The sequence below is a fragment of the Pinus tabuliformis genome, chromosome 2_2, assembly GCF_031772625.1.
Source record: "Pinus tabuliformis cultivar Carrire ecotype Pingquan chromosome 2_2, CPIR1, whole genome shotgun sequence".
NCBI classification, from domain to species: Eukaryota; Viridiplantae; Streptophyta; class Pinopsida; order Pinales; family Pinaceae; genus Pinus; species Pinus tabuliformis.
Genome location: NC_142300.1, coordinates 1139731946 through 1139758401, shown reverse-complemented (window position 1 = coordinate 1139758401; position 26456 = coordinate 1139731946). Strand labels below are relative to the sequence as shown.

The window sequence follows — 26456 nt, the reverse complement described above, 5'->3', positions numbered from 1 at the left end:
GATCTCAATAAGATTTAAATGGGGACTTAACACCTTATGCTCCTTTCCTAACTAGTTCAAATCCTTGAGTGCATTACATGGTGTAGGAAACCTCCTAATGGTACTGAGGCCCAACTTGGAGGCTTTGAGGCCTACATGTTGTGCTCAAAATCGAAGAATGACACCCATACACCTCTTGGAGACTAGGGATCCACTAGAATGGATGTATGTTTTGGTTCAAGGCATTGCACATGGCCATAGAGTTTGAGAATATTCATTTAAGGCACAAGGTCTTTATTTTTCTCATCAAGCTCTATTGGGGTCCTTAGTCTTATTCATATTATGTAAAACATACTAATGGTGCCCATATTATAGGAATATGCCAATATAAAACCCTTAGGAGGTTAGATGTGGTGGTCTGAGACATCATCATGGATATCTTTCATCTCTATGTAAGGATATCAATAACATTAGTAAGATTTTAGCATTAGGTATGGATACTGGGGCCTTTTACATGTTGAGAGGAAGCTTAGGCCTGCCTATATATGAAAGCTTTTAAAAATTAAAAACTAATGCTTTTAGAAATTAAAGACTAAAAACTAATAACTACGTCCTAAACCACCTCACTACCACCACACTATTAAGTCTATTGGAAACATTAAACACCTGAAAAATTTACACATAATCAAAATACAAAAAATAACATTCACCATGATTACAAACCATGAAACCATACATACACGTCTCTCATAATGGACACTGAATCAATCGGAAACATTGAACATCTCAAAAATCTACCCATTGCAAAAAATTCAAAAAGTAACATTCCCCATAATGTTAATGTTCCCTGTTCCCTTTAGCAGACTCTCTCCCGTGTTGCAACTTGAGCATTACCGTTCCTGAAATGACTCTCTGACAAAAGAGCACAACTGCCATGACATAGGAAACTTCACCTGTTTACTGGTGACCAAACATAAAGAATCTTTAGGCGGTGAGATTAGGATAAGACTATTCAATGCCAGGTCCACAGGGTTGACAATCGCCTGGTTCATTATCTGGGCTGGCTTATCTATCTTCTTATCTAGATCTACTTTCCTTGGCTTCAACATCTTTGCATTTGCCCGCCTGCCTAGTCCTACGCCTCATTTTCCCGTCCATCAGTGGCACCCCCCTCTGGCACCCCCCTCCATCGCAATGACACTGCCTGGCTTCATCCTCTTCCGCCTTTCTATTCAACCTCTAATACCAATTACGTTTTGTTGATAAACTGTGGTGGCCCTGATGTCAAGAACATTTTACCCTTCCATCTCTACCGTCTCCTGGTACAACATGGATGGCGAGTTCGCCGGAATGACTGGAGGGACGCAACATTCCTTCTCAAATAAAATAGGCTATTCAGTGAGCCTCTGTCCATATCGTCATTTTTCATAAGAACTATGCCCATTCATGATGGTGTCTCGACGAACTCGACTCCATGGTGAAGTCGAGGGCTCCCATTATTCCTGTATTTTAACAAGCCAAACCCCATCCACTACCAAGATTTGTAGATTTGGGAGGTTGGTTTACGCTGGCAGTTGAGAAGAGCGATTGGATCGACTTCAACGAACACTACCCGTGACATTGCAAGTTTTTTCATAGGAAAAGACAGAGATATGGCAATAACTATACGGGATTTGGTGATTTGGTGGGGTTTATAGATTTAGAGAACAAGTGTACGGCCGAAAAGAGATAGAAAATAATTTAAATGTGTACAGCTACATATTGGGGAAGAAAGATCAATGGGCGGCGATCTTTCGCAGCAGACGACCAACAACATTGCATGGTGATTTCTTGGAGCGATCCTCATGTGTAAGTGCTTCAATCATTTCAACCTTTGCAGGCTTTTAAAGGATCTTTCCAGTTTGTTTATTCCAAGAATAATAGATCTGTGTAGTGTATATCTTTTCTCAAAACAGGTTTTCTTCAATGAACAGGTTATAACCGAAGTTTGCGGGATTAAGATACATTCGGTAGGAATGGGGTGCGTTCTGAAACGTGCCAGTAGGAAATATGAACGAATGAGGTGTTCAGGATCTGTCTGAGGCAGCTTTTCGGTATTTTCCACTTCCATGGTATGAGAAACTTTCGTCTTGTTGCAGCTGAAGATGGCTTTTCATATGTAAATATTGTCAAATAAATACATATTGTAGCCAAATATGCAATGGGTTCATGACCCATGGTTATCAGATCAAACTAAGGTTGTCATTATGCCCATGCCAAGTAGCTTTAAGTGGTAGAACTCCTGGGAGGTTTTGTTTTATTACAAATTCGGTAATTGCTACAAAATCTCTACATTGTTATATGTGTTAGTATGGATGTATTTATCTGAATGATTTGTTTTGAAAATGATATTCGCTTGTAGCATTGTTCTGGAAATGATCCATGCCTAAATCCTAAAAATTACAGACATAAGTCGTAAAACAATACTTTTGAAGAATTCATAAAATTCTACTCCCTATATACACACCATATAAACAATTTCCCCCAAATTTAACTGGTTCTTGAGAATTGTGACACATGCAATCTTCTTTAGTGTTATTTAAAAAAAATGCACATGCTAGCAGGTTAAAAGGTTGTGGGCCTGTCTAGGAGTAGATAAATTGCCACTTGACAAACTTGAAATACGTGCTGGAGATGAACTGCTTGTATGCAATAGAAGGCTTGATTATGGGGTGAAATATACAGATCCCATTGTCATATTTCTCTTACAATTGTTTCTCCTATATGCTATGTTAGTGCTTATGTCTCTGCGACAGGTTCCTCTGTGGAATATCAACTGGTTTCGTTATATTATCTTCTTCTGTTCTCATTGGATTTAAGTTGTAAAAAAGGCCATTAAGGGGATTGGGATTCTTTATCAAAATTGCTTACTGTTGTCCTTCTTATGCACTTCAGTGACCATTATACTTTCAAGGATAACTAACATAGAATATTCTTGGCTTAGGAGTTTAGCATAGTGGTCTTCCTTAAGGGATCAGTGGTGTTCTTGGTAGTTGCTCTCATGGTAATCTCATATTCTTCGGTTGATAGTCTTGTTTCATGAGTGTTTTATGATGGTAATAATTGTGGGCGGATAAATGCTATGTTGGTGATTACGGATTAGCTTGCCAGTACTTTCCATCAGGGGGTCGATTTTGGCATAATTTTGGTGTCGATAGACAGAGATATCTCAGCACACAAATAATTTTAAGATCCTTCTATAGCAAATCGTTGCTATGGTATATGGGATGGTTTGGTCTTGAAAACAAAACGTTGCTATGGTATATAGGACGGTTTGGTTTCGAAAACCAATTTTTTTGACTGCTCTTAACTCTGCAGTTAAAGTTTCACTGGCATTTCTGCTATCTTAACACAGAGAACTTAATATGTAAGTGAACTTAATGCTTGGTACTCTAGATACTTCTTTAATGGCACATGCTGTCACAAGTTCACTTACTTCAATGCCTAAAATTTAAACAAGCAATTGATTTGTGTGATTGTTTCTCGTATATTTTTTTTAAAAATTGAAAGGATCTGTTGATTGATGCTTTTCATTGGTTTCGATCTGTCCTAACTATAACAATATATCTTACATGGTTTTTCTTGTTGCTGGTCTTTTAAACTATTCATAATTTGATGGGTCTGCTGTTCTGAAATTCACCTTAAGCAGCAGTGAATTAAAGGCATTTAAATATTCTGTGGTTACTTGCTGATTTTCCTTTCACTGTTTCTAAGTTAGAAGAGGCAATTCATTTATACTCAAATCAGATGGAAATCTAGAGTTATCATATGCACTTCTAATGTTTCTGTGATTTTGTGCATAGCTGAAAGTTATAACAATACGTTCACTTTGAGAGTGGCATTAAACAATAGTGACTAGTGGACAGCTTATAGAGCATGTCCACCTGGCACTGTTAAGAGGGTTTTATTTTTGGGTGGGGGCAGGGGTGGTTTTGATAGGGGTTCTTTTACTTTTAATTTTATCTATTCCAACAAACAAACAGTGATACCACTGGAAGAATGAGTTAATTCTGCTTTACATTTCTAAAGCATTCATTAATCCACAGCACTTGATTTGAATTTGTCAAAATAAAGATTATTTCCCGATCGCCTTATATTGTAAGTTCCTTTTGAATGTGTTTTGGAATTTAAGTGAGATTCGCTGTGCAAGCAAGCATAACGATCTACCAGAGGGTCTCCATGACTCAAGGTTTATGCTCACAAACACTTCGAATATCTTGAATGAAGTATTCTTATTAATGCTACAGCACTATATTTGATGTTGGCTCATTTCAATTTCTGAAGCCTGAGAATGAAAGGTAAAGACCTTGAAATGACAGTGGGCGATTGTGGGTGACATGTAATTGCTTCTTAAATATCCAGTTCAGTTAAAACTTTTCCTTTCAAAAAAGAGTTCAAACTGTAACACCCACCGGTCATGTTTTGGATGATAATGATACGATGGATACTCTGTGATCTAATTGAGTTTGTTCCAATATAGACGAACTAATATTGAATGATGTTCGTGAATAATAACGAAAGATAATTCACCGTTGACTGCTTCTAAAGTAAGGTAGTTTTGATACTATTGCTGGTTATCATTGGTATTTCAGAAACTCATTTCTCTTAATTTAACTGGTTCAAACAGACATTTTCTTCTTTGGTAAAAGAGCGGGTTTCTTCCTTCAAAAGTCTTGGAAATTGTTACCATAATTTAATTGACATCACTTTACTATGGGAATTTTGTAAAAGTTAAAAGCTAGATTTATTATATTCTCACCAAATATCTGAGATATCTCATGTTCAAGACAAGATTGTTGATATGTGTTTGTCATTGATATCAAACCAAACAACACGTGGAGCTACCCCAATCTTCCATGGCAAATTTGACATGGCAATTTATGGAATCTTGTGTCAAAATATTTCTAGATAGATTCTCCTCGATGAGATGTTTCCGTTGATATATGGTATGGCTCGTGGTTCCTCCTGATTTGAGAGAAAATTGAGGTTGAAGTTGAAGACCTAGTTTTGTGGGCTAAAACCCCAGGGGTAGAGACATGACACCTTATTCACCAACGGTTGTCAATATATGACAGGGATGCTCACCATAATTTCCGTAATCTCACTACGTATAAGTTGAATAACTTGAAAATCCAAAGATAGTAACCAATCATTGACTTCAAATTTCTATATTTCTAAGAAAGATCCTTAACACAATATTAAGGGTTAGTTATTATTATTTAATTCATATTAATAAAATATATTAATTTGATAAATTAATTTTCCTTATCAAATGAATTAACATTATTTTAAGGGATTATTCTTTTCTCCAAAGGTCTACTAAGAAACCCATACTAAGAAACCCATAATGGCTAGGAAAATCAACGTGTCTCGACATAATTAAGGTTGAAAATTTCCAAAAGAGCTAGCAATCATTTATTAGCTTGTGCACAAAGCATCATTTATTTGAGTCTTAATCCTTAAAAGGCCCTCCTATTTCCAGCGGTTATCTTTTAAAGGAACCCCCTTTTGGCTTATAAATGGAGACTTCTCATACCTACCATAAGTGTGTTCAGACGTATAAAAAAAATTACTTTGAAATTTCGGCCACTATACAGGGCTATCAACGCAGATATCTTAAGCAAATTTGGTGTCGTCTCTTAAGATTGAAGGTGTGTTTTGGTCTTGTTTGAGGGTCATTCTTGGCATCACAAGAACAAGAAGGATCTTCTACATTGGAGACCCAAGCAAAGGTAACTGTGGCACAACCTTGACCTGGTCATCTGCTAAAATTTTGAAGGACAAAATCCTAAATTGCAGATCAGCAAAGAGGTTATTTTGCATTTTGAATACCATTGTTTCATTTAATGACCAAAATAATGTTGGCACCTCTGTGGCTTGAAGGCTAGATCTTTCATCCTCCAAAGAAAGTGTTTTTAAGGAATCGAATTAAGGATTATCTCTTGCCTAATTGAAATATTCTGAGCATTAAGAAACCTGGACAAAGAAAGATCGTAGCAATAAGAACTATAACTGCGGACTTGTGGTAAAGTCTTGAACTAGAATTTCTTAAGCAACTTCAACACTTCGGTTTATGTCAAGGACAACAAGTGTGTAAGTCAATTTTTTTTTTTTTGGTAGCAAATTGTGGTAGGGATTAGACTTTAGGAATGCTCTAGGTCTGATTAAGATCTATCTAGTCCTGTTAAAAGGCGATGTCTTAGGTCTGTTAGGATGAAGTTTAGGGCTAATTTTAGAGTCTTTTGTATTAGAGTTATGTCTCCTGTATAAATATGTTGTATTAAGTACGCTACAAGTTTTGAGGTCTGTGATAAGACAACATGTTGAGCATGTCCTCTTTGCATCAAGGTAAGTGTTGAGAAATGGCAATAAGAAATCCAATTTAATATGTCCTTGAATTAAACTATGAATTAAAAATCGAATTATATTCTCATAGCAACTTGTAAATAGTTAATTAAGTTTAGTTAACTTAATTAGCTTGGGAATTTCGAGTTGGAAGTCTTTCTGTATTCATGTATATGTTCTCCTTGAATTTTAGGGCACCAGAATGAGTTTATTTGAGTTGTAATTAGATTAACTTAGTTTACTAAGTTATGGTCAGTTAAATTAGTTCTAACTGTTTGTGGAACTAATAAAGGGCTGATAGTCAGTTGGTGCACTAGTGCATCCACAAGTGTTACTCCTGTTAACTGAATATTCCCTCATGAGAAACTCATGCATGTTAGTTGGAGAAAGACTCAATTGAGACTAGAGTGCAGGGACAATGTACTATCAGTTGTATGATTTACTGAGTTGTAAATATCATGCATGCAATCAGAGAAGGACATATGTTTGGATTGCGCAGTTTTGGAAGCATGAATTCCCTTTAAATACGAGCTATTCATCCTAGGAATTGCGTAGTTTTGGAAGCATGAATTCCCTTTAAATATGGGCTATTCATCCTAGGAATTGCGCAAGGAAATAGGGGCTTGGAAGGTAGTGGAAATTGGCTAAGTGTTGGCTAAGAGCGGGCTTGTGAGGTAGAGAGTTGAGCATACTTGTGCGGAATTGTTTTAGTGAGAACAAGCTTTGTATCTTCACTCATATTTCTGATTTAATGCAATACATATAGGTGGGGTTTTGAGCTGTGGCTTTCCCCATGAAAACTTATTGTTTTATGTGCCATTGATTTGTCTTCTTCCTGTTCATATTATTTCATTGATCTATTGGATTCTACTGGTTGAAAGTAGAAGTAGATTTTTTCCTGTGCTTTAGTACATTGCATGAGCTTGTGAATCTACAGGAAATTCTACATGGTGTCAGAGGTGAATTCAATATACCATAGGAGATTTCGAAGTTTTGAGTTTTGGGTTATAGGTGAAATTCAAATTTGTAATACACACTTCAGATGGTGTTCTATGGTTTGCTGCTCAAGTATGCTTGGAAGCAACTCGAATTACATAGCCTGGAGGGGCAGAATGGAGACCGTGCTGGAGGATAATGGCTTGAAGGAACTCGTTGATCGAGACATTCTTAAGCCAACAACATCATATGCACAGAATCTGGTTGAATGGAAGAAGTGTATGGCAAAGGTGAGGCGGATAATCGTTGAGGGAGTTCGAGACCACATTATCTCAAGTCTCCATGGCAAGGAAATTCTGTATGCTATGTGGAAAGCATTGATAGACTTGTATCATAATGAAAGTGACCAAAGGAAATTGGCATTGAAGGACAAACCTCGAAAAAATCAAAATGGAAAAAGGTGAGACTATTCCAAAATACTTGACTAAGTTCACTCAATGTCGTGATGAACTTGGAAGTGTTGGAATCATGGTTTCCGAGGATGATATGGTGAGTCTTGCTCTTCTGGGACTCCCAAAGAGTTGGCATAGTTATCAGAGCTCTGTTAATGGTCGGGAGAAGCTACCAGATTGGGAATGACTATGGTCGGATTTGTTGCAGGAGGAGATCAGGAGGAACACCAGGGATGACTCTTCATCAAAGACTGATGATGAAGAAAACTGTGCCTTAGCGATTAAGGCAAAGAAGGGGAAAGGGAAAGATTCCCATTCCAAATCGGATTCTTGTCATGGAGGCAAGAAGAAAGACATGACGAAAGTGAAATGCTTTCATTGTCATGAGTTGGGCCATTTTGCTACAAATTGTCCACTCAATAAGTCCAAGAAGAAGTCCTTAGGAGGAGCGATGGGTGAGGCTTTGGCCTCTCAATTCAAATTGGACTTTTCCCTCATTGCATGCATGGTGTCATCAATGATGGGAAGTGTATGGTACTAAGACAGTGGAGCTTCATTCCACATGGTTGGCGACAAGGAGTTATTTCGTGACTTGGACAAGAAAGATCTCCAGATGCATATCAAGATGGGTGACGACAGGAGGTATCGTGCTACTGGATTGGGCACAGTTACTTTTCAGAGGGAGCATGGGGATCCACTCACCTTGAAGAATGTTATGTATGTGCCCGGGCTGAAGAAGAACTTGGTATTTGTTGCCATGCTTGAGGATAGAGGCTATGATGTGATCTTCTCGAAAGGAAAGGCATTCCTTTGACACATAGCCATGGGTCAAGTAAAGAAGATAGGGATTCGAGTGAAGAATCTCTATAAGCTAGAGGTAGAGGATTGTGCTACTTTGAGCACGAAAGTAGAGATGGTGCAGAGCTGAGACATTGGTGAGTTGTGGCACAAGCGATTGGGCCACTTGCATCATGGGGCTTTGAAGATCATGCAACAGATCTCCATCAATTTTCCCAAAGGTACACTAGAGCAAGTTGATACATGTAAGGGGTGTACTTTGGGTAAATGCACCAAGTCTTCCTTTCACAACAGAGACAATGGAGCAAAGGCTATTCTAGAGAAATTTCATTCAAATGTGTGTGGACCATTCTTAGCAGCATCCACGACCAAACACAGGTATTATGTTATATTTGTTGATGATTTTTCTTGTAAATACTGGATATATTTCATGCAGAAGAATTATCAAACTTTCAAAAAGTTTTGTGATTTTAAAGCATTGGTGGAGAAAGAGTCGGGCAAGAAGGTTAAAGCTCTACGAAGTGATAATGGTGGTGAGTATGTCTCAAACGAGTTTAAGAACTTTTGTGCAATGGAAGGGGTTAAACGGGAGATGACGACACCACATAACCCTCAGCAGAATGCGATGGATAGAAGAAGAACATAATCATAGTAGGGGTAGCGAGGGCGATGTTGCATGATCAAGGTCTCCCACTACACTTGTGGGCTGAGGCATGCAACACAGTGGTTTATGTTCAAAACTGTAGCCCACATCAGATACTTGGGATGAAGACACCAGAGGAGGCTTATTCTGGTAAGAGGCTAAATGTTGGTCACTTCAGGATTTTTGGGTCATTGATATATTGCCATGTGACCAAAGATGCATGAAAGAAGCTTGAGCCGACAATAGAGTTGGGGATATTTGTGGGGTACACTGATACACCTCACAACTATCAGGTGTACTTTCCAACCAACAGGATGACAATGGTTCACAGGGATGTCAGATTCGATGAGGAGAAGGCCATGCGAGTTTCCCTTGAGAGGGAGATTCAGCTACATGCGGTTGAGGAGCCTTAGATTGATGTGGAGCAGCCACATGCAGAGGATCCGGGAGTGGAGACATCTGTGCAGGCAGAGTCTTCCAGAGATGAGAGAAAGTGCATCAGAGAGGAGGTCACCTGACAGGTACACTGGATACATGGCTCTTATGAGTGGATGTGTTGTGATAGAGCCATCTTCCTTTGAGGAAGCAGTGCAACAGTCGATTTGGGTTGATGCCATGGTGGAGGAGTATGACTCCATAGTTTGTAACAGTGTTTGGGATGTGGTCCCAAGACCGGAGGATAAGTCTGTGGTGAGCTCCCGTTGGCTTTACAAGGTAAAGAAAGATGCAGATGGTAGTGTGGAGAAGCATAAGGCTAGATTTGTGGCCCATGGCTTTTCACAGGTAGAGGGGATTGACTATGATGAGACCTTTGCTCTTGTTGCAAGGTACTCATCGATCATATCTATATTGGCACTATCAGTGCAGATGGGTTGGAAGATACATCAGATGGATGTAAAGACAACCTTCCTTAATGGCACGATTGAGGAAGAGGTGTACATAGAGCATCCTGAAGGTTTTGAAACCTTTGACTGTGAGTCACATGTGTGCCGACTCAAGAGAGTATTGTATGGGTTGAAGTAAGCACCTCGTGCTTGGTACACTAGGATAGACAACTACTTCACCGGGTTGGGCTTCACAAGAGTGAAGCGGATGTGAACCTGTACCACATAGTGGTGGAAGATAAATTGTTGATCATTGTACATTATGTTGATTATCTCATATTGATAGGTGATCAATAGATCAAATCTTGCAAGGAGGACCTTGCAAGAGAGTTTGAGATGAAGGACTTGGGGCTCATGCATTACTTTATGGGCATGGAAGTATGGCAGGGTGATGGGGAGTTGTTTGTGTCTCAAGGCAAGTATGCCAACGAGATACTCAGGAGGTTCCACATGGAGAGCTGCAAGCCTATGGAGACTCCTCTAGTTGGTAACTGGAGGAAGGAGGATGCTACTTCGGGAGAGGTAGTGGAAGCTACTGTTTACAGGCAGCTTGTGGGTTCACTCATGTACTTGGTGAACACACGACCGGATTTATGCTATGCAGTTAACCAACTTAGTCAAGTGATGGTTAGGCCTACCAAGCTATATTGGAAGGCGGCAAAGCATGTATTGAGATACCTCAGGGGCACTTCTCAGTATGGATTGTGGTACAGGCGGATAGAGGGAGTGAAGCTTCAAGCTTCACCGATGTAGATTGGTTAGGGAGTCCATCCGACATGAAGAGCACATCAGGAGGGATCTTCAGTATTGGGTCAGCTACAGTTTCTTGGTACAATAGGAAACAGAGATCGGTTGCACTCAGTTCGGCAGAGGAAGAGTACATGGATGCAAGTCAAGTAGCATGTGAGGTCATCTAGATGAGGAAGATCCTGGTTGGTTTGTTTGGTCAGGAGATGGATCCGATAGTGATTTACTGCGATAATTAGAGTTGTATCAAACTCTCTGAAAATCTAGTTTTTCATTATAGGTCCAAGTACATTGATATCCGATATCATCATCTCAGAGATTGTCTATTGAGGCGGATCATGTTGTTAGAGTACATTCTCACAAAGGAGAAAGATGCTGACATTTTGACAAAGTCATTGTCAAGATGTAAATTCGAGTTTCATAGAGACAAGATCAGGGTAGCCGATAATCCCTTTCTTGTTGAGAGGGAGTGTTGAGAAATGGCGACAAGAAATTCCAGTTTAATTTTTCCTTGAATTAAACTATGAATTAAAATTGAATTCTATTCTCATAGAAACTTGTAAATTGTTAATTACATTTAATTAACTTAATTAGCTTAGGAACTTATATTTGGAAGTCTTTCTGTAGTCATGTATATGGTCTCCCTAAATTTTAGGGGTCCAGGATGAGTTTATTTGAGTTGTAATTAAATTAACTCAGTTTACTGAGTTATGGTCAGTTAAATTAATTCTAACTGTTTGTGGAACTAATAGAGGAATAATAGTCAGTTGGTGCACTGGTGCTTCCACAAGTGTTACTCCACTTAACTGAAGATTCCCTCATGATAAACTCATGCATGTTGTTTCAGAGAAAGACCCATTTGAGACTAGAGTGTAGGGACAATGTACTATCAGTTGTATGATTTACTGAGTTGTAAATATCATGCATGCAATCTGAGAAGAACCTATGTTTGGATTGCACAGTTTTGGAAGCTTGAATTCCCTTTAAATACGGGATATTCATTTTCACAAGGAAATATGGGTTTGGTAAGCAGTGGAAATTGGCTAAGTGTTGGCTAAGAGCGAGCTTGTGAGGCAGAGAGTCAAACATACTTGTGCGGAATTGTTCTAGTGAGAACAAGCTTTGTATCTTCACTCATATTTCTAATTTAATGCAATACAAATAGGCGGGGTTTTGAGTTGTGGCTTTACCCAGGAAAACTTATTGTGTTATGTGCCATTGATTTGTCTTCTTTTTGTTCATATTGTTTTCATCGATCTATTGTCTTCCGCTGGTTGAAAATAGAAGTATAATCTTGTCCTGTGCTTTAGTACATTGCATGAGCTTTTGAATCTACAGGAAATTATATAGTAAGTCAAGGTAAGCTTGTGTATAGATTTATTTTTGACACTCATTTCTCAATTGCAGATGCATTCAAGGTGAGGTAAATATCCTTGGTATTGGGTCATTATTTTTGTTTTTTCTTGTTTTGGGGAATGGGAGTTTCATTTGTTTCTTTTCAGGTATGAGAATTCTACAACATTGACAACCACAACAACAATGAATCCTAAAGTAGTGATAATAAGATAAAAAATATCAAAGAAGTAAGACTGTCTTTAGCTCAGTACAACCAAATCATCAAGAACATAGTTGACATATTATTGAGGCAAAAGCATTATTGAAGTACAAATTGTTGTGGGACAATGCAAAAAATTAGCATCTCTCAGTGTTGCAGTACATCAGATACATCAATTTCATCACAAGTTTTAAATCAACAACAAGGAAGAAGAGACAGGTCATTAAACAAGTCATTGTATAAACATTACAAGTCTTGTAAGCAGTCTATCCATGAGTCTGTATTATTTTTCAAATACCATTGTAAAAGGGTCGTTATCCCTTATAAGGGAGCCCACATTTGTAAAGAGTGTATGTCATTGCCTAGAGTTGACGAAGGAAAATTTGTTTTGGGAAAAGGGATTTTGTTTGTTGTTGTGACAAGGGTTCTTAGTTTTTTGGGACAAGGGTTTAGATCCTAGTGTTATTTATCAGTCAAATAAAATCATTGTAATATCATTGTAACGTGGATCATTGTCCTTGGTACGGGAGTGCACACTTTTGTACTTAATTTTTGTCTTTATAGGGTGGTAGGGTGGTGCTATGCAGGTGAATGAAGTCACCTATAGGTTGGGGCTTGTAAACACTTTAGGGTGGCAGGGTGTTTCTAGAGCGAGTTGTGGCTCGTTAGGGTGTTGGGGCATCCATTCAGCTGACTGCTGATAAAACTAGGGCGTTGGGGCATCCATTTAGCTGACTGCTAATAAAACTAGGGCGTTGGGGCATCCTTCTAGTGGGAGATGGAGAAGAATGTTTTTCTAGAGTTCTAGGAAGTTGTACCTTTGTTTCCAGTTGGGGTTGAAGATTAAAGAACTTATTAGAAAATAATTTTGACCTGGAGGGGGTTTGCCGCCCAAAAATATTGTGCCTAATATCTCTATTTTGCATTGTTGTTTACTACTCTTACTGAACAATATTAATAATAACTAAAAATTAACTAATGCTCTGAAAAAGATTAATAAATTGCTAATTCCTAAGAAATATTGATTCACCCCACCTCTCAGTATTTCCAACAATTGGTTTCAAATCTTGGTTCCTTCAGTAGCAATTTAACAACTGGAAGGATGTCATATAGTACACCAAGAATATAGTTTCTTTATCTAATGGAGATAACTATGCACTTTGGAGCGGAAGGATGCAAGTTCATTTACTTGCACAAGGATATGAAGTTTGGGAAATTGTCAAGCAGGGCTACCAAGCAACAAAAGGTGAACAAGGTAAGAAAAATATCGTAAATGATGCTAAGGCAAAGGATCTTATTATAAGTGGACTCACTCAACCTGTCTATGTTAAGGTATTGGTTTTAAAACAGTTAAGGAGGTATGGGACAAGCTTAAGAGTATATATGAAGGAGACTCGAAGGTCAAGGAAGCAAAACTTCAAATCTACAGAGCTCAATTTGAACAACTAAGGATGAAAGAAGATGAGAACATCACAACTTACTTTCAATGTGTAGATAAAATAACAAATGCCTTGTAAGGATTAGGAGAACCAGTTGATAAGAAGGTAATTGTTCGGAAAGTCCTAAGAACTCTTCCGTCTAGATTTAATTCTAAGGTTTCAGCATTAGAAGAAAAATCAGATTTAAGCAACTTGAGTATGAGCGAACTACATGGGATACTTACAACTTATGAAATGAGGATTGAAGAAGAAGATGGATCATCTAATATAGAAACTGCATTCACAACATCTGAGAAAACTGGGAAGGGAAAACAAGTATCCAAACCTAGATCTAGTTGTTGCAAAGGGGATGAAGAAGAAGAAGTAGGACTTTCATATGAAGAATTTGCATACATTACAAGGAAGATGAAAAGAGGAACAAGTAAGTATAAAGGAAAACTTCCATTAGTATGTTTTGACTGTGGTGATATAATTCATTTTGTTGCTAAGTGCCCTCATAAGAATAAAAAATTTACAAAAGGAAAGAAAGGTAGAAATTTCAACAACCAAGGTAAGAAGAAAGAATTTAAGAAAAACTTTCTCTCCAAGGAAGATAGTTCCTCATTTGAAGAAGAAAGTGACAGTTATGAAGAAAAGAAAGAAAGAGTATTATTAATGGCTAAGCATTACAAGATGGAAGCATCTAGCAAAGAAAAAGATGATGAAGAAAAAATGACTGAAATCGAATTTCAAGACGAAGTTGTCAGAATTATAAAAGAACTCAAAGCAAAAAGGAAAAATGTTAATTCTCTAGAAACCGAATTGAAAGAGGTAAAGAATCTCAACAAAAGGAATGAAGAAGAAATCATCAACCTCAAATTAAAGTTAGAAGAAGTCAACAAATTTGAAGAATCACTCAGGGATGATTTAAAAGAACCAACGAGGCAAGGGAAGAACTAGAATCCCAAATAGTATCTCTACGAAAGGAAGTAAAAATGGGAAATGTTCTGCAAAATTTTGTTAACAGTTGTAAAAATTTGGATGAGCTCATCATCAACCAAAGGTCATACAATGAAAATATTGGTCTAGGCTACAAAGAAATCCTTGAAAAGGGTTCAAACTCCGAAAGGGAAAATGCACATGCTGAAGGATCTACCAAGCAAGGATGTTTCCCAGCCAAAAAAAAGGTTCAAGATAGACAAGAAGGCTCTTGGAAAACGATTCCACGAAGAAGGTTTCCTCCCAAGGATCAACCCACCTTTTATGTTTTTTGTTATTCATGCAGAAAGTTTGGGCATAATTCTATAGATTGTTGTACTTATGAAAGCAACTTTGGAAGATATTTTAGGAATATCTATTCCAAAAATCCGCAAGCAAACTTTAGGCAAAATTATAACAGATTTGACTGGTTAAGAAATGAAGTAGAATGCTATAAATGCAACAACTTTGGACATTTGGCTAAGGATTGCAGGTTTATGCTCCCCTCAAGGGAATCACAATAGAATCGGAATGAACAAGTCTAGAAGAAGAAAACTGAAAGGTGCACTCTTGCATTAAAGGCTCAAAGTAAAAATAATGTTTGGTATGTCGATAACGGTTGTTCTACACATATGATTGGAGATAGGAATAAATTTATATCTTTAAAGGAAGGAAAAGATGGAACAATATCCTTTGGAAATGATGGATCTTCAAATGTCATAGGAACAGGTATTGTCAAGCTTGGAAGCAAGGATGCTATAGAAAAATATTTGCTTCTTGTTGAAAATATGAATCACAGTTTGCTAAGTGTAGGTCAAATGTGTGATCAAGGACACACAATGTTATTTGACTCAAAGAAATGTGAAATAAGAAAAGAAAAATTCGGTCAACTTGTGGCTACTACAAGTAGAGCTCCAAATGACATATACACCTTAGATGAGGTCGTTAAAGGATGTTTCTTGGCAAAAGAAGATGAGAGTTTGCTATGGCATAAACAAACGGGACATATAAAATTTGACAACCTTGTTATAATTAGAAAAAAGAAATTTGTGAGAGAAATTCCATTGATTTCAAAACCAACCAACGTTGTATGTTAACACTGCTGGCATGGAAAGCATACAAAAGTCGAATTCAAGACAAAAGAACACTTCACATCACAACCAATGGAATTAATATATACTGATATGTGTGGACCAATGAGAACTAAATTTTTGAATGGTGAATTATATTTTATGATAATGATAGATGATTATACCATGATGACGACTGCTAGTTTCTTGAAGAAAAAGTTCGAGGCATTTGAATGTTTCAAGATCTACAAGGAAATGGTTGAAAATGAAATTGATTTTAAGATTAAATGCTTGAGACCTGATAACGACAACAAATCTACCTCCAAAGCATTTCAACATTTTTGTGAAGAAAATGGAATAAAAAGGTAGTTCTTAACAGCGAGAAAACTACAAAAAAATGGGGTTGCTGAAAGGAAGAATAGAACTATACAAGAAATGGCTAGAAAACTGCTAAATGATTCAAAATTATATGACAAAGTTTGGGTTCAAGCAGTTGATACAATTGTATTTATTTTGAACAAAAGTTTTCTTAGAAACAATTGTGATATGACTCCATATGAACTTTGGAAAGGAAGACCAGCAAATATCAAATATTTTAGGGTATTTGGAAGCAAATGCTACATTAAAAGAGAAGATCCGTAAACATGAAATTTTGATTCTCGAGTAGACGAAGGTATTTTTGTTGGTTATTCATGCAAAATAAAATCTTATAAATGTTACAATCAAAGACTTAAACAAATAGTTGAAAGCATCAATGTAACATTTAATGAAGATTATGGCTCAAAGGCTAATGAGGAAGGCTCCTCTTCAAGCAAACCAAAGACACATGAGTTAGAACATGACAAGGTCAAAGAAGAAGTCCTAAAGCAAAAACAATTGAATAAGGAAACACTGCCAACCACAAAGAGATAAGAGATGGACAACAAGTTGAACAAGAAACACCCCCAAATGCCCTCAAAGAATGGCATCAAAAGAATCATCCATTAAATCAAATCATTGGGGATCTCAATGAAGGAATAGGAACTAGAAGAAATTTCCAACTTTGTGTACCACAAAAATCCCATATTCCTCTCTTAGCTACATTTGAGCCGAACAATTTTGAAGAATCCAGTCAATATGAACATTGGGTAGCTGCTATGAATGAAGAATTGGATCAAATTGAGAAGAATGACACTTTGGAATCGGCCCCACCAAAAGATAAAAATGTAATTGAGACAAAATGGGTTTTTAGGAACAAGTTAAATGGGGATGGACATGTTACTAGGAACAAGGAAAGGTTGGTTTGCAAAGGATATGCACAGCTTGAAGGAATTGATTTTGAAGAAACATTTTCTCCCGTTGCTAGAATGGAAGCTATCAAGATGTTCTTGGCTTATGCATGTTTGAGAAAGATCAAAGTTTATCAAATGGACGTGAAATCAAAATTTTTAAATTGAGAATTAGAAGAAGAAGTATATATAAAACAACCCGAGGGATTTTTGCTCACTGACAAGAAAGATTATGTTTGTAGGTTAAAGAAGGCGTTGTATGGTCTCAAACAAGCACCCAAAGCATGGTATGCCCGTCTTGACATGTATTTGCAACAAGGATTCAAGAAGGGAAGTGCAGATAGAAACATTTATGTAAGGATTGAACATGATAGTCTGACGATTATTGAAGAATATGTGGATGATATAATCTTTGGGAGTAATGATGACATGTTAAGTATAAATTTTGCTACAAATATGCAAAGTGAGTTTGAGATGTCACTACTTGGTGAGTTGACATACTTTTTGGGACTTCAGATATCTCAGAAAGACAAGGGAATATTTATCTGTCAAACCAAATATATCAAGGAAATGTTGAAGAGATTTCAAATGGAATATTGCAAGCCAGTTCTCACCCCAATGGTGACAGGTTGCAAGTTAAGCATAGATGACTCATCCAAAGATGTCGATCAGAGGATGTATAGATATATGATTGGTAGTCTTCTATATGTAACAACTTTTAGGCTAGATGTGATGCATGCAGTTGGGTAAGTTGCAATATTCCAAGTTGCACAAAGGAATCCCATGCCATTGCGGTAAAAATGATTTTTCGATATCTTAAGGGGACAACCGAATATAGACTATGTTATCTTAAAGGAAATGAGCTAACCATCAAAGATTATATCGATGCAGATTAGGTAGGATTTGTTGATGATCGTAAGAGCACTAATGGAGAAACCTTCTACCTAGGGGGTTGTCTTGTTTTGTGGTTGAGCAAGAAACAATCTTCATTCTCATAATCCACAACAGAAAAAAATACATAGCAACAACAACTTGTTGTACCCAAGTCCTCTGGATGAAACAAACCTTGCATGATCTTCAAGTGAAGTTTGATGAACCCATTCCAATCTTTTGCGATAACACTAGTACCATCAATATCTCCAAGAATCCTGTGATGCATTCAAAAATGAAACAAATTTCGATCAAGTACCATTTTGTTAGAGAACAAGTTACCGAGAAAACCATTAAGGTTGGATACATTACGATGAAAGAATAAATTGTTGACATCTTTACCAAACCTTTACCACGCGAGGCTTTTGAGTATCTTCTCTAAAAGCTTTGGATTCTCCCACATTCCAGTTAGAATATTCTTTTATCTAGTCAAGTCTAAAGGGGGAGTTAAGGCAGGTTATAGGTCCGCAGGAGAGGCAACTTGTTAGGGGGAGTTACCCTTTTCCATTGATGTAAAGGGGGAGAGAAAGCATTAGGAAGGTTAGAAGCATGATGTCAGGGGGAGTTATGATCACGAGGGGAGTATGTGTTTTACCATCAATGCCAAAGGGGGAGATTGTTGATAGGTGGTTGTCATTGATGTAAACCCAAGTAGCACTAGGAGAAAACCCAATCTCCTATGGAAACTTTGACATGAAAATTCATGGAATCTTTTGTCAAAATCCTTTTAGATAGATTCTCATTGATGAGATGTTTCTGTTGATATATGGTACCCCTCGTGGTTCCTCCTGGTTTGAGAGAAAATTGAGGTTGAAGTTGAAGACCCGGTTTGGTGGGTTAAAACCTCAGGGTTAGAGACATGACACCTTATTCACCAATGGTTGTCAATATATAACAAGGATTCTCATCATAATCTCACCACGTTAAGTTGAATAACTTGATAATCCAAAGATAGTAAACCAATCATTGAATTCACACTCGGGTAGGACGATATGCACTAATCCAATCATTGACTTCAAATTTCAATATTTCTAAGAAAGATCCTTAACACAATATTAAGGGTTAGTTATTATTATTTAATTAATATTAATAAAATTATATTATTTTGATAAATGATTTTTCCTTATAAAATGAATTAACATTATTTTAATGGATTATTCTTTTCTTCAATGATCTACTAAGAAACCCATAATAGCTAGGAAAATCAAAAGGTCTTGACATAATTAAGGTTGAAAATTTCCAAAAGAGCTAGCAGTCATTCTTAAATTGTGCACAAGGCATGATTTATTTGAGTCTTATTCCTTAAAAAGATCTCCTATTTCCAACAATTATCTTTTAGAGGAACCTCCTCTCGGCTTATAAAAGGAGACTTCTCATATCTACCATAAGTATGCTTAGACGCATAAAAAAATTTACTCTCTGAAATTTTTGCCACCATACAGCGCTATCAACACAGATATCTGAAGCATATTTGGTGTCGTCTATTAAGATTGAAGGTGTTTCTCGGTCTTATTTGAGGGTCCTTCTTGACATCATAATAACAATGAGGATCTTCTACATTGGATACCCAAGCAAATATAACCATGGCACAACCCTGACCTAGTCATCCGCTAAAATTATTAAGGACAAAATCTTAAATTGCAGATCAGGGAAGAGGTTATTTTGGGTTTTGAATACCATTGTTTCATGTAATGACCAAAATAATGTTGGCACCTCCGTGGCTTGAAGGCTAGATCTTTCATCCTCCAAAGAAAGTGTTTTTAAGGCATCGAATTAAGGATTATCTCTTGCCTAATTGAAATATTATGAGCATTAAGAAACCTAGACAAAGAAATATCGTAGCAATAAGAACTATAACTCCGGACCTGTGGTAAAGTCTTGAACTAGAATTTCTTGAGCAATTTCAACACTTCGGTTTATGTCAAGGACAACAAGTGTGTAAGTCGATTTTTTTTTTTTTTTGGTAGTAGATTGTGGTAGGGATTAGACTTTAGGAATGCTCCAGGTCTGATTAAGATAAATCTAGGTTTGTTAAAAGGCGATGTCTTAGGTCTATTAGGATTAAGTTTAGGGTTAATTTTAGAGTCTGTTGTATTAGAATTGTGTCTCTTGTATAAATCTGGTGTATTATGTATGCTACAAGTTTTTAGGTCTGTGATAAGACAACATGTTGAGCACGTGCTCTTTGCATCAAGGTAAGTCAAGGTAAGCTTGTGTATAGATTTATTTTTGACCCTCATTTCTCATTTGCAGTTGCATTCAAGGTGAGGTAAGTATCCTTGGTACTGGGTCATTATTTTTGTTTTGGGAAATGGGAGTTTCGTTTGTTTCTTTTTAGGTATGATAATTCTACAATAGTGACAACAACAATAATAACAAATCCTACAACGGTGACAATAATATCAAAAACATCAAGTAGTAAGACTATCTTTAGCTAAGTACAACCAAATCATCAAGAACATGGTTGACATATTATTGAGGAAAAAGCATTATTGAAGGACAAATTGTTGTGGGACAGTGCAAAAGATTGGCATCTCTCAGTGTTGCAGTACATCAGATACATCAGTTTCATCACCAGTTTTAAATCAACAACAAGGCAGAAGAGACAGGTCATTAAACAAGTCATTGTATAAACATTATAAGTCTTGTAAGTAGTATGTCCAAGAGTCTGTGTTATTTTTCAAACATCATTGTAAAAGGGTCATTATCCCTTGTAAAGGAGCCCACATTTGTAAAGAGTCTATGTCATTGCCTAGAGTTGAAGAATGCAAATTTGTTTTGGGAAAAGGGCTTTGGTTTGTTGTTGGGACAAGGGTTCTTAGTTTGTCGGGACAAGGGTTTAGATCCTAGTGTTATTGACCAGTCAAAGAAAATCATTGTAATATTATTGTAACGTGGATCGTTGTCCCTGGTATAGGAGTCCACACTTTTGTTTTTAATTTTTGTCTTTATAGGGTGGTAGGGTGGTGCTAGGTAGGTGAATGAAGTCACATATAGGTTGGGGCTTGTAAACACTTCAGGGTGGTAGGGTGGTGCTAGGGTGAGTTGTGGCTCGCTAGGGTGTTGGGGCATCCATTCAGCTAATAGTTGATAAAACTATGGCATTGGGGCATCCATTCAGCTGATAGCTGATAAAACTAGGGCGTTGGGGCATCCTTCTAGTGGGAGCTGGAGAAGAATGTTTTTCTAGAGTTTTAGGAAGTTGTAGCTTTCTTTTCAGTTGGGGCTAAATATTAAAGAACTTGTTAGAAAAGAATTCAGTGGTTTTTGACCTCGAGGGGGTTTTCCAACTAAAAATCTTGTGCCTGCTATCTCTATTTTGTATTGTTGTTTACTGCTCTAACTGAACAATAATAATAATAATAATAACTGAATATTAACTAATGATCTGAAAAATATTAATAAATTTCTATTTGCTAAGAAATACTGATTCACCCCCCTCTCAATATTTCCAACAAAGATGAACTTTTCCTTCTTTTATTTTTAAATATTTTTAATAAGTGAATTCAAATGTATCTCTTTAATCGCCAGCCTTTCAGGAATACTAGATGGTTGTTGACATTAACACTATTAAACCCTGATACATAGTCATAATTCAAATGGTTAAGGCTAAGAATGCTAAATCCTAACAAGGGAACATTGTCGATAAAAATTGAGATTTATACTAACAACATGGAGGATTAATTCTGGATTGACCCTGAGTAGATAGCACTGTTGTTTCTACTTCTATTAGTGACATTTAGTGTACTCACCTATATTTTATCTAACACTCCGGGCTTTTAAGTTGGTACCAAACATATATTTTGTTTTATCCCGTTGTACTATTAACATTTTTTCATGGGAATGTAGATGTAATATGAACAATTATGCATGTTCTCGACTGTACTAAAACCTTAAAGAAATTTTATCTTTCGACTACTCTTTTTAAATAAAACTAGTAATCTGAACAATGGTGCACATTCTCAACTGTACTAAAACCTCAAATAAATCAGCTTGATTGTCAACTACTTTTTTTAAATAAACCTAGTATTCTGAACAATGGTGCATCTTCTCAACTGCACTAAAAAGTCAAAGAAATCTTCTCAATTGTTGACTACTCTTTTTTAATAAAATTAGTAATTTGAACAATGGTGCACCTTCTCGATTGTACTAAAACCTCAAATAAATATGCTCGACTATCAACTACTCTTTTTAAATAAATATATTGTATTGTCCTTAGCCCCAAAATTTGGAATCTACTAAATTGTTCTTGACTCAAGTCCGGGCATCTTTTTATGTTACAACATCTATGCATTTAGGAGTCAACGTTCCATATAATCTTCAAAGATTTGACTTTTCAATTAGTAATTTGAACAAAAAGTGTGAAGCCCTAAAAAAAAGTCGGATTTGTTGAAAACTACATTGATCGGTGCTCCGACAATTTAAGTTTTTGCTAGAGACTATCTGTAGTTAGATGAATATTCTATTTTTTGGATATGCACAAAACCTATTAGACATCTAATCCTCAGGATTAAGGTTGGGCTAGTGTGTGTTATGGTGATCAATTATTAGAGTCCAATAAAACCTGGAAACCAAATCGATTGTTTTCTTGTTGCATTAATATGTATGCTGCATACATCATTTATTGACACCATTCTTAATATAGTTGAGTTGGCTTCCAATTGTGTTGTCTTACAGTGTTATCAAAGAGGAGGTTAATCGGCCTTGTTGATTAATTGAGCCACTAGTTTTATGGCCTCCTGGTGTCTTTGCACTTTGTTGTATAAAAAGAAAGTGTTTTTTCATTTTGCTATTGCCCATTATTTTCTCAACGCTGTAACATATTCCACCGATGTCGTTTTAGTATATATTTTGGTGGAATATGTGATCGAGAAGGATGGTTATGGACACTGCTACAACCGAGACTTTCTAGAGATAAAGAGATGGTGGAATATGTTGACTCCCCTTGTGAGTTGTCGAGCTTGTGACTCCTTTTTATTACAGCCTGTAGATAAATAACTATCTGTCAACCAACATAAAACTTGTTGGAAGACCTCCATCGTGTTGTGTCTACGAAGAGTTGTGTTATGTTGTGTTGCTTGTAAGAGGTACCCATATATATATATATATTTGAAAATTTTCTTTTCATAATACGCCTGAAGAAATTTGTTCTTCAAATTTTTTGTCTCGTTATTTGAAATTCATAGGAATATTTGGTATTGTTATCACTTCTAGAAGGTTTGTCAGAAAACTACATTGGCATCACTATCTGATCCGATTGAAAATTTGTTGTTCATGAATGATATTTTTTTTACGGTCAAGTCTTGTACCAAGGAATTATTAAAATTGTGGAACCCCACCTGGACCAAATTCAAAAACTTGGTCATGACATAAAATTAGAACTGTTTGATGTGCTCAAAGGTTTGAGTTGGTTGCATAATTATGTTGTTGTGCTGTCAAGAGCATGTGGCTAGGAAGAAAAGCAATGTTGATTTTGCGATAAGGGCAAAGATTGGTTAAATAAATATTCATTATAGCAAATGCCATGCGTGTTCTTTCTTATGACTTTGATAGTGTGGGGACCAGTGAGATCTTTCATATGCTTGCAAAACTAGAATTGAAACTGAATGTGTAAAAGAGAAAAGTCGTATGCCTGAGAGGTTATTGTTCCCTTCATGTAGAAAGTTGTTTATTTTGTCTAGGATGGTGCCTCAGATTTGGAAAGGTGTACGAAACCCTGATCTGAGGTATGTGAGCAAGACCAGACCCCAGTTTGAAAAAAATCAATTCAAAAGGTTTCGCAGCCAAGAATAGTCAAAAGCTAGGAACAATCAAAAGAGGTATCAATAATATCATTTAAAATCACATTGTGATTGTGGAGGATAATTTATTTGTTTTCCTTTAGAATAAATTTTATATACTCAGCTTAGACTATACATGCTTTAAATATGCATAAACTCAGATGTAAACTTATTACAACAAGTTGTCTCATCTTGTGACAAAGAGTGCACTGACCGGAGTGGATATGACAATATGACATGTATGGTAAAGATGACAATTTGATGGCTTATCCTCCAGTATGTTGTCAAGGAGAGATACGAAGGTTTTGCAGTTTTTAAGTGAAAGGGGGTTCTACAAGTGAAAATTGGAAAGGGGTATGTCAGTCATTATTGGGGTACGAAATTGACATTTGTTGACCAGATAAAACCTTGAAGTTTCATGATTGTTGTTGTTGGTTGATGATTCATTCCACAACTTGCACCAATTGGGAACACCTATGGATATCCAAATACATTAGGGGAATTTTGAGGTCTAAAATGGGCCTCCTAAGAAAAATGTATAACCAAAATAAACTTTATAAGAACCAATAAGATTCAAGATGATGATTTCAACTATAGGGGATGATTCACCATTTTTGGAGTAAAAAAATAAAAAGATTAAAAAACAATAAAATAATAAAAATTATTTTTCAACTTATCTCCCTAAGTTTTTACTCAAATTTTGAGCGGGATTACTTGGTCGACGCAAAATTTAATTCCTAATCTAAGTAGTACCCATGTTCCATACTTTTGATGGACCCTACTATACGAAAAATGAGAAATACATGAAAAAACGTGATTGCAATCACATTTTTCATGCATTTCTCATTTTTTGTGTAGCAAGGTCCATCGAAATTATGAAACATGGGTACTCCTTGGATGAGGAATCAAATTCCGCATCCAATGAGTGTTTCTGATCAAAATTTGAGTAAACCCATCAGGAGATAAGTTGAAAATACGAGTTGAAAAAATAGTTTTGTCTTTTTTTCCTCTAAAATTTGATGATGTAATCTAATCTATTTTATTATTTCCATTGTTATTTTATAATTTCCTTAGGAGGCCCATTTTAAACCTCAAGTTTCCCCTAATGAATTAATGGCATAGAAATAATTTCTCAATTGCAAGAACGGACTCATGATGCGTTTTGATGTGAAACTCACATCTGGTAACATTATGTGGTTTTGGAAACTACTGTGGGATTTTTGCACTGAGAAGGATGATGATCTTGTGAGTGAATTGAGCATAACTGGTTGAGCATAATTGAAAATATAGTAAAATGTTTTAACACACCCATAAAAGACTTGATAATTCCAATTGAATGATTTGAGTTCATAGTTACAAGAATTCATTTCCTATAAGTCAGTTTGAGAAGAAGTCTTGGGGTAGTGAGGCATATTATTTGCACCATGTGGTATATTGTTTATATAGGTTTAGTGGAGTTATCTGGTGCTTGATTTTTTTTTAAAACAACCTGACAATTTTTTTTTACTTGTAAACGGGTGCATTTTCGGTTGAACCCGACACCTGAGATTGACTAAAATGGCTCAAATTAAAACTGTATTAGATATCTTAAACAATCTCATTAGTTATGTTGTTGATGAAACTGTAAATACCAACAAAGTAAGTCTTGTTGATATTAGAGTCAGTTTACATGATGCATTGGAGACAGTTGAATTTCTCCAAATTGAGTCTCAAGTACAGTGAGACAATCATAATTTCAAATAGAAGTCGAAGAGTAATGAAGCCACTCCAAGAGAAAATTTGGATGTAGCGGAAAATAATGTTCATGTAAGGGTATGCAAGAGTCATTTTCATACAAATGTGAAGCTTGTTGTTCCCAAAACATTTATAAAATCGTGGGAAGAAATTACGCATAACAAAAACAAAATTGGTTTGTGATATAACAAGGATGTCATGTATGTATCTTCTCATATTCCTAATTTTTCTAAATCTATACAATTTTGTAGTGCTAGATTTATGGATGGTGTTGTTCGAGAACAAACTGATCGATTCCAACATTGCGATAGAGTTGGACATGTGAAAGATCGGTGTATTAATCTTCACTCGTGTGAGAATTGTGGAAAGCACAATCACCATTCAAACACGTGTTCTGAAAAGAATACTACTGCAAGAGAGAGAATTAATTTTGGATGGATTACTTCTTGGGATTAGTCTAAAGCAGCCAAGAAGATTTATAGGTCATACCGCAAGATATGTTTGAGAGTATTGACCAACCTTGCAGTGATGAAGAATACTTCATCTTCTCACCCTGTATCTGACAAGGGGACAATTGATAGAGTTGTGCTAGTCTGCTATAGGTTCAAATATTTGTCAAGTGAGCCTAAGTCAGAGATGTGTGAGCCTAAGTCACCACCTGTACCAGTGATCTGGATCTCTTCAGCTACCGGAATTAACCAAGATCTTTTAATTTTGTGATGTTATCATAATTGTGTGTGAAAAAGTATAAAACAACCAAAGGTGCATACTTTAAAGAAGATGAAACATAATGAAAACCATCAATCAAAGAACACAGACACATAACAAAATTCACCCAGTGTGGGTCACGTTTCTTGGCCCGATGTCAAAAGTGGGGAGGCCGCTTCATTAAATGCTGCA

General features: G+C 36.5%; 1 long non-coding RNA gene across 1 annotated transcript; it reads left to right on the top strand.

Moving 5' to 3' along the window:
• The first annotated feature begins 658 nt into the window (after positions 1–658).
• Positions 659–3246, top strand: LOC149197413 (uncharacterized). The gene is made up of 2 exons (XR_016254202.1): positions 659–1827; positions 1953–3246. It is a non-coding gene; the product is annotated as an uncharacterized LOC149197413 (long non-coding RNA).
• Positions 3247–26456: the final 23210 nt, after the last annotated feature.